Consider the following 8,709-nt stretch of genomic DNA (forward strand, 5'->3'; position numbering starts at 1 on the left):
TGGTCACTGTCAGTCTGTCCTCTATTTCAGTGTCTTTGGTTATATTTTGCTTGTTTCTTTGTTTTGTTGTTAGCGTTCCTATTAAAGGTGAGATCATAAGATTTCTTAAACTGAAAGTTCATCAACTCTGATGTGAACCCACTGTGCAGCACCCACTGGGGCCCATCTGCCTCTGTTATTCAGGAGTTGACTTTAGGGGTATTGATGCAGACAGGAATCTCATGCCACCTGCTGTAAACTGAGTCATAAAGTCTTTACCTCTGACCCAGGAATCTCCTGTCTTTGCTCAGCTTTTATGAGATGTGGTAGGCTAGCTGGTTAGCTTTAAAGTAGATGAATCTTCAACCCTCCTTAGTTCTTGATAGAGCATTAAGATATAGACTATCTTATCAAGCTTCTCACTCTGTGTACAAGACAATGACAGGTAGAGTGTAGTAGTGTACTAACAAAGCAATAACCTCATTCCTAAACCCCAGAAGATTAGAATCCCCCTAGAATCACTCTTACAATTTTAGCTTTCAAATATATTTGCAGAAGCTTTATTATACTCATAGCTCTATTTTTAAATGCATGCATTATAACCTGAATACTGGAAGGGCACTTGTCTGTGTATTGATTCCTATGTCATTCAATTGTAACAGGATTTGAATTTTCAAAGCTTGCATAGTAGCAAAAACATTTTTCAAGTGCTACTGTAATCTTCCTCCTGGGGTGATGGGAGGAGGACCAGAAAGGCCGTTTCTCAAAAAACTACTTGACTTAATAAGTGAATTTGTCAATATAGTGGGATACACAGTCAATATTCAGATATCAAAGGCATTTTTGTACAACAACAATGAAATATCAGAAATAGAAATCATGAAAAAATCTCATTTGATATAGCACGAAGAAAAATAAATGACTTGGAATAAACCTAACCAAGGAGGTAAAAGACCTGTACTCAGAAAACTACACAACACTGAAGAAAGAAATTAAGGAAGACACAAATAAATGGGAGTATGTACCATGTGAATGGACTGGAAGAATTAACATCATCAATACGTCTGTACTTCCAAAAGGAATTTATATGTTCAACACAATCCTTATTAAACTACCAATGACATATTTCACAGATACAGAACAAACATTTCAAATATTTATATGGAACCATAAATGACCCCAAGTAGCTGTAGCAATTTTGAGAAAGAAATACAAAGTAGGAGGGATCACAATACTTGATACCAAACTGTATTACAAGACCACTGTAATCAAAACATCCTGGTACTGGCATAAGAACAGACACATAGGTCAATGGAACAGAATAGAGACCCCAGAAATAAAGCCAAGTTTCTATGGTCAATTAATATTTGCCAGAGGGCAGGGGCATAAAATGGAGTAAAAATAGCCTCTTCAACAAATGGTGTTGGGAAATCTGGACAGCTACAGGCAAAAAAAAAAATGAAACTCAATCACCAACTTAAACCATACACAATAAAATCAAGGTGGATAAAACACTTAAATATAAATAGTGACACAATAAAAGTCCTAGAGGAAAACATCGGCAGCAAAATCTCAGACATTCCACACAGCAACATCTTCATCGATATGTCCCCTAAAGCAAAGGACATAAAGGAAAGAATAAATAAATGAGACCTCATCAAATTAAAAAGCTTCTGTATGGCTAAAGAAAAAGCATTAAAATAAAAAGAGAACCAACTATATGAGAATACATATTTGCCAATGACACCCTGGAAAAGGATTTGATGTCTAAAATATATAAAAAACTCACACAACTCCACTCCAGAAAGACAAATGACCCAAATAAAAAATGGGCAAAAGACTTAAACAGACACTTCTCCAAGGAGGACATATAGAGGGCCCAGAGCCATATGAAAGGATGTTCAGTATTGCTAGCTATCAGAGAGATGCAAATTAAAACCACAGTGATACCACTTCACACCCATGAGAATGGTCATCATAAACAAATAAAAAAAAAAAACAAGTGCTGGAGAGAATGTGGAGAAAGAACCCTAGTGCACTACTGGTGGGAATGCAGATTGGTGCAGCCACTGTGGAAAACAGTATGGAATTTCCTCAGAAAACTAAAAATTAAAGTAAAAATTAAAAAAGGGAACTTCCTTTTGATCTGGCAATTCCACTGCTGGGATTATATCACAAGAACCCGAAACACCAATCCATAAAAACCTATGCACTCCAATGTTCATAGCAGCACAATTTACAATATCCAAGTGTTGGAAGCAACCTAAGTGCCCATCCGTAAATGAATGGATCAGGAAACCATGATACATTTACATGATGGAATACTACACAGCATAGAAAAAGAAGGAGTTTCTATCCTTTGCAACAGCATGGATGGAACTGGAGAGCATTATGCTAAGTGAAATAAGTCAGGCAATGAAAGACAAATACCATATGATCTCACCATTAAGTGGAACCTAATCAACAAAAGAAAAAAAGCAAGCAATATATAACCAGAGACAATGAAATTAAGAACAATCTGACAGTAACTAGAGTGGAGATGGGAGGGAGATGATTGGGCGAAAGGGGGGAATGGTTTTAAGGAACAACTATAAAGGACCCATGGACAAAACCAAGGGGTGGTGGAATCAGGGGAGGGAGGTGGGAATGCCTGGGGTGGGGGGAGTGGTCAAGGGTAAATTCAGACAACTGTACTTGAACTGCAATAAAAAAGTTTTTTAAAGAAAAGCTACTTTTTTCCTAAGTAAAACGTCTAGAAACAGAATAGTTGATTAGCCTGGTTCCTATAGCAACAATGGTCATAATGATAACTGTTGAGAACATATAAGGTTCAGGATCCTAACCTGAGTATTCTGTGTATGTCACATGAGCTGACCATAAACAAAGTCTGGCCCTCAGCAAGTGTGGCATAAATGTTTTCTTGCATTATTATCACATTACCTATTTCAATAAGAACTCTTAGAGATGAGAAAAGCAATGCTTAAAAAGGTCAATGGCTTGACCAAGGAAAATGGGCTGGAGTGCTTTTGGCTGGAAGTACAGAAAACACATCTGAAAGCACTAAAACAAAAATATAGATCACTTCACACAAAAATGAGTTCAGTAGAAGCAGTGCCAGTATTGGGTACCTAATCAGCTCTCACTATTACCAAGCACTCTAGTTTCTTCCTGCTTCATGTTCTGTCGTCTTCAACATATTGGCTTTCATATTGGACAAGCTTTTAACCTCATAGCCCCAAAGTGACTATAGCCACTCCAAACATTATATTCCCATGGGACAACAGAAGTTGGCCCTGCAACTTCAATGATCTACTCTCATGTCTCTTTTACCAGAGTTGGGCCACATGCTCCCTCTTAAAGTAATCACAGATTCTTTGGAGGGAACCAACTTGAGCACCTGAGTGTATTTAAAATGAAGTCCTAAACAAAATCAGATATCTTCCCACAAGGAAGAGGAGCCAGTGAAGCTTGAAAGGCATGCAAAAACAACTAAAATTTTGGTCATAAATGCCCTGCTCTTAACCTCTAGTGCTAAATTTTCCACTATAATGGAATTTTCTACATCTCCACTGTCCAGTATGGTAGCCATAGCTACATGTGATGCCTAAGGACTTAAAATATAGTTAATATATTTGAAAAATTAAATTTATTTTTAAGCTTATTAAATTCAAGGAGCCACCTGGGTGTAGTGGCTACAGCACTGACACTTCAGGATCAGATTGTCAATAGCACTGCTGTAGGAGTGGTGATATTCTGCATGTTCTAATATTGTAGAAGTATAATGTGAAACACAAATATAATTTAAAATTTCCAATGGCTACATTGAAAACAGTAAAAATAAGCAGGTAAAATTCATTTTATAACATACTTTATTTCCCTTTATATCCAAAACATTATCACTTTAACATGTAACCAATATAAAATATATTCATGAGATTATTTTGTTCATCCAAAGCCATTGAAATCTGACATATAGTTTACAGTTACAGCACATCCCTACACGCTCAGTAGCTCATGTGGCCAGCACTGGTACAGAGATTTCAGTGCATTTCATGTCAAATTATCTTTCCTGATACTGGCTCACAACTCTGGTAAGTGAGCCAGACCAAGAAAACAAGGCTCAGAAAAGTAATGCCAAAGCCTCTCAGACTTGAGTGTCATTAGTCCCCTGCAGGATTTGCCCCTACCCTCTGTGTTTCTCATTCAGCAGGTCAAGGATGCATATTTCTAAGGTGCTGCTGGGCTGTGTGCTCAGAGGAGGGTCGAAGCTGCCTACTGTTGTTAATGCTGCCAGAGGAGCTCCTTGAGCTTTAGGAAGCACGGTGATGCCTTTCATACTCCAGTAGATCTGCAATGGCTTCAGCAATGGATTCCAGTTCCTATGACTCTATGAAAAATCTATAAAATGTATATTCTTGGGTTTGGACAATGCAGACAAAACCACTCTTCTACGGAGCTCAAGGATCACAGTCATGTTCCAACACTACATCTGACATCAGAAAACTGACAATTGCTAAATTGACTTTTACTACTTTTCATCTTAAACTAACTTTGTGAGTTTACAATTTATTTGGTTGGCATGAACAAGAAAGTTGAGTTTGGAAAAATTATCACCCAGCAGTTAAGGGGATATTCTTTCAGGTAAAATTCAAAGTTGAGCTTAATGCTTTAATGATTGTTGAAACAATATCCGATGTGCCAATCCTTATCTTAGTTAACAAACTGACAGAACAGATGCAATGTGAAGAAAAACTCCATGAGAATTTGGAATTTATGACAAATCACAGGAAAGGGGAATGTGGGCCTGAAGGAGCTGAATGCAGCCCCATGGAAGTGTTCATGTGTAGCATGCTCAAGAGGCAAGGCTATGGCGAGGGCTTCTGCTGGCTCTTCCAGCATATTGAATGATATTTTGACAGTGAAAATAAGAATTTTACTTATCTGGACTGATCCTATTCATAGCTTCCTCATGAACTTTTTTCAATAAAACAAAGAAAGCTCTCCAACCACCTCTGGCATTGAGAAGCTACGAGACTCTGTCAGCTCTCTCATTGCCCAGTGCTTACATGTGCTCTTCCCCACACTGTCTGGAGGTAACACTGCCCATATGCTGATATGAGTCAGTATCCAGAGACTTGGAAGCTGGCAAGATTTGCTAGGTAAAGTTATATGCTATCATGGCATAACTGAAATGAAAAACATGCCTCAACACTGTGATTGATTTCAAAGGAAGGGATTCTATTTTTAAAGAAAATGTTAATGTAATTGATTTCCTTTCTAACTTTGTGAGTTTACAATTTATTTAGTTCAGAGTTTTCTATTCCCATTTTTAAAAATATAGTAAATGGTATTTAGATACTTTATACAATTATGCATAGATACATGTTGGAGGCCAGCGCTTAGTCAAGTGAACTTACTTCTGTTGAGTTAGCATGTTGGTAAGAGAATCTCCCCTGACCAATTGCCTTACAGTTGGTGGCCTCACCTTGTGCACAGAGAACCAGGAAAGGGTAGAACCTTGGCTTTGCAGTTGCAGGAGACTTCTACTGTGGCAACATAGAGTTATTCCTCAGTATAGAGTGTATAGCAGATTTTTCAGTGCACAGGAGTCAATTATAGAGAGGGTTATTGGTTTTTCTTACTTCTTTTTCCCTTTTTATTTTAATCATTGTTCAAGTACACTTTTCTCCCTTTTACTCCCATTCCAGCCCACTCACTCATCCATCTCCACTTCCCTGCCATTACCAACTTTCCCCTAGTTTTTGTCCATGTGTCCTTTAAATTTGTTCCTGTAAACCCTTCACATTCTCCTCTGAAAGTCCCTCTTCTCTCACCTGTGGTCACTGTCAGCCTGTCCTCTATTTCAGTGACTTTGGTTATATTTTGCTTGTTTCTTTGTTTTGTTGATTAGCTTCCTGTTAAAGGTGAGATCATATGGTATTTGTCTTTCACTGCCTGGCTTATTTCGCTTAGCATAATGCTTTCCAGTTCCATCCATGCTGTTGCAAAGAGTATCAGCTCCTTCTTTCTTTCTGCTGGATAGAATTCCATTGTGTAAATGTACCAAGTTTTATGAACCATTCATTTACTGATGGGCATCTAGGTTTCTTCCAGCACTTAGCCATTGTAAATTGTGCTGCTATAAACATTGGGGTGCGAAGTTCTTTTGTATTGGTGTTTCAGCATTCTTACGATAGTCCCAGAAGTGGAATTGCTGGGTCAAAAGGCAGATCCATTTTAAGTTTTCTGAGGAAGTTCCATACTGTTTTCCATAGTGGTTGTACTAGTCTGCAGTCCCACCAACAGTGCACTAGGGTCCCCTTTTCACCACAACCTCTCCAACACTTCTTTGTTGCTTTGTTTATGATGGCCATTCTGACTAGTGTGAAGTGGTATCTCATTGTGGTTTTAATTTGCATCTCTCTGATGGCTAGTGATGCAAAGCATCTTCTCATATGTCTCTGGGCCCTCTGTACGTCCTCCTTGGAGAAGTGTCTGTTCAAATCCTTTGCCCATTTTGTAATTGAGTTGCTTGTCTTCTTAGAGTGGAGTTATGTATGTTCTTTATATATTTTGGAGATCAATTCCTTGTCTGAGGTATCATTGGCAAATATGTTTCCGCATACAGTTGGTTCTCTTTTTATCTTGATACTGCTTTCTTTAGCTGTGCAGAAGCTTTTTATTTTGATGAGGTCCCATTTCTTTATTCTTTCCTTTATGTCCCTTGCTCTAGGGGACATGTCAGTAAAAAAGTTTCTGCATGAAATATCTGAGATTTTCCTACCTACGTTATCCTCTCGGACTTTAATGGTGTCATGGTTTATATTTAAGTATTTTATCCACCTTGAATTAATTTTTGTTATAAGGTGTAAGTTGGCACTTGATTTTCATTTATTTGCATGTAGCTGTCCAGTTCTTCGAAAACAATGTGTTGAGGAGGCTATTTTTATTCCATTTTATGTTGCTGTCTCCTTTGTCAAATATTAATTGAATGTAGAGACTTGGGTTTATTTCTGGACTCTCTGTTCTGTTCCATTGGTCCATGTGCCAGTTTTTATACCACTACCAGTCTGTTTTGATTACAGTGGCCTTGTAGTATAGTTTAGTGTCAGGTATTGTGATCCCTCCTACTTTACTCTTCTTTCTCAAAATTGCAGCAGCTATTCAGGGTCATTTATGGTTCCATATAAATTTTTTAACTGTTTGTTTTATGTCTGTGGAATAAGCCATTGGTACTTTAATAGATATTGCATTGAATGTGTAAATTGCTTTGTGTAGTATGGACATTTTGATGATATTAATTCTTCCAATCCATGAACACGGTATGTATTTCCATTTGTTTGTGTCTTCCTTGATTTCTTTCCTCAGTGTGATGTAGTTTTCTGAATACAGGTCTCTTACCTCTTAGGTTAGGTTTATTCCTAGGTATTTTATTTGTTTGCTATTTCAAATGGGATTTTTTTCTTGATTTCTGCACCTGCTGTTTCATTGCTGGTGTACAGAAATGCCTTTGATTTCTGGATATTGACTTTGTATCCCACACTTTTGCCAAATTCATTTATTAGGTCAGTCAGTATTTTGGTGGAATCTATAGGATTTTCTGTGTACACTATCATGTCATCTGCAAACAGTGACAGTTTTGTTTCCTCCTTTCTGATTTGAATGCCTTTTATTTCTTTTTCCTGTCTGATCACTGTGGCTAAAACTTCCAGTTCTATATTGAATAGAAGGGGTGAAAGTGGACGGTCTTGTCTTGTTCCTAATCTTAGTGGAAAAGATTTTAATTTTTGCCCACTGAGAAAGATGTTGGCTGTAGGTCTCCCATATATGGCCTTTAGTATGCTCAGGAATGCTCCCAGTATGCCCACTTTTCAAAGTGTTTTTATCATAAATGGGTGCTGTACCTTATCAAATGTTTTTTTTTCTGCATCTATTAATATGATTGTGTGCTTTTTGTCTTTGCTTTTGTTTATGTGATGTATTACATTTACTGATTTCTGAATATTGTACCATCCATGCATCTGTAGAATGAATCCCACTTGGTCATGGTGTATGATCTTTTTAATGTATTGTTAGATGTGGTTTGCCAGTATTTTGTTGAGGATTTTAGCATCAACGTTCATCAGTGATATTGGCCTGAAGTTTTCTCTCTTTGTTGTATCTTTATCTGGTTTTGGAATTAGCATGATGTTGTCCTCATAAAAAGAGTTTGAGAGTCTTCCATCCTTTTGAATTTTTTGGAATAGTCTGTGAAGGATAGGGGTTAGGTCTTCCTTAAATTCTCTGTAGAATTCTCCTGTGATACCATCTGGTCCAGGACTTTTGTGTGTTGGGAGTTTTTTTGATTACTGCTTCAATTTCTCTTGCTGTTATTGGTCCATTCAGGCTTTCTGCTTCTTTTTCATTGAGTTTGGAAGATTACATTTTTCTAGAAATTTGTCCATTTCATCTAGGTTTCCAAATTTCTTGGCATACAGTACTTCATAGTAATTTCTTACAATCCTTTGTATTTCGGTGGTGTCAGTTGTAATATCTCCTCTTTCATTTCTGATTGTGTTTATTTGGCTCTTCTCTCTTTTTTTCTTGATGAGCCTGCTTAATGGTTTGTCAATTTTGTTTATCTTTTCAGTGAACCAGCTCCTGGATTCATTGATCCTTAGAATTGTGCTTTTAGTCTCTATGTCATTAAATTCTGCTCTGATCTTGGTTATTTCCTTCCTTCTGCTTTCT

General features: G+C 37.4%; 1 pseudogene; it reads left to right on the top strand.

Annotated features, from left to right (window-relative positions):
* Positions 1-4,304: 4,304 nt before the first annotated feature.
* Positions 4,305-4,887, top strand: LOC123815278 (annotated as a pseudogene).
* The last annotated feature ends 3,822 nt before the right edge of the window (positions 4,888-8,709 follow it).

Source organism: Phyllostomus hastatus, unplaced genomic scaffold (assembly GCF_019186645.2).
Source record: "Phyllostomus hastatus isolate PE091 unplaced genomic scaffold, TTU_PhHast_1.1 phas_contig_17, whole genome shotgun sequence".
NCBI classification, from domain to species: Eukaryota; Metazoa; Chordata; class Mammalia; order Chiroptera; family Phyllostomidae; genus Phyllostomus; species Phyllostomus hastatus.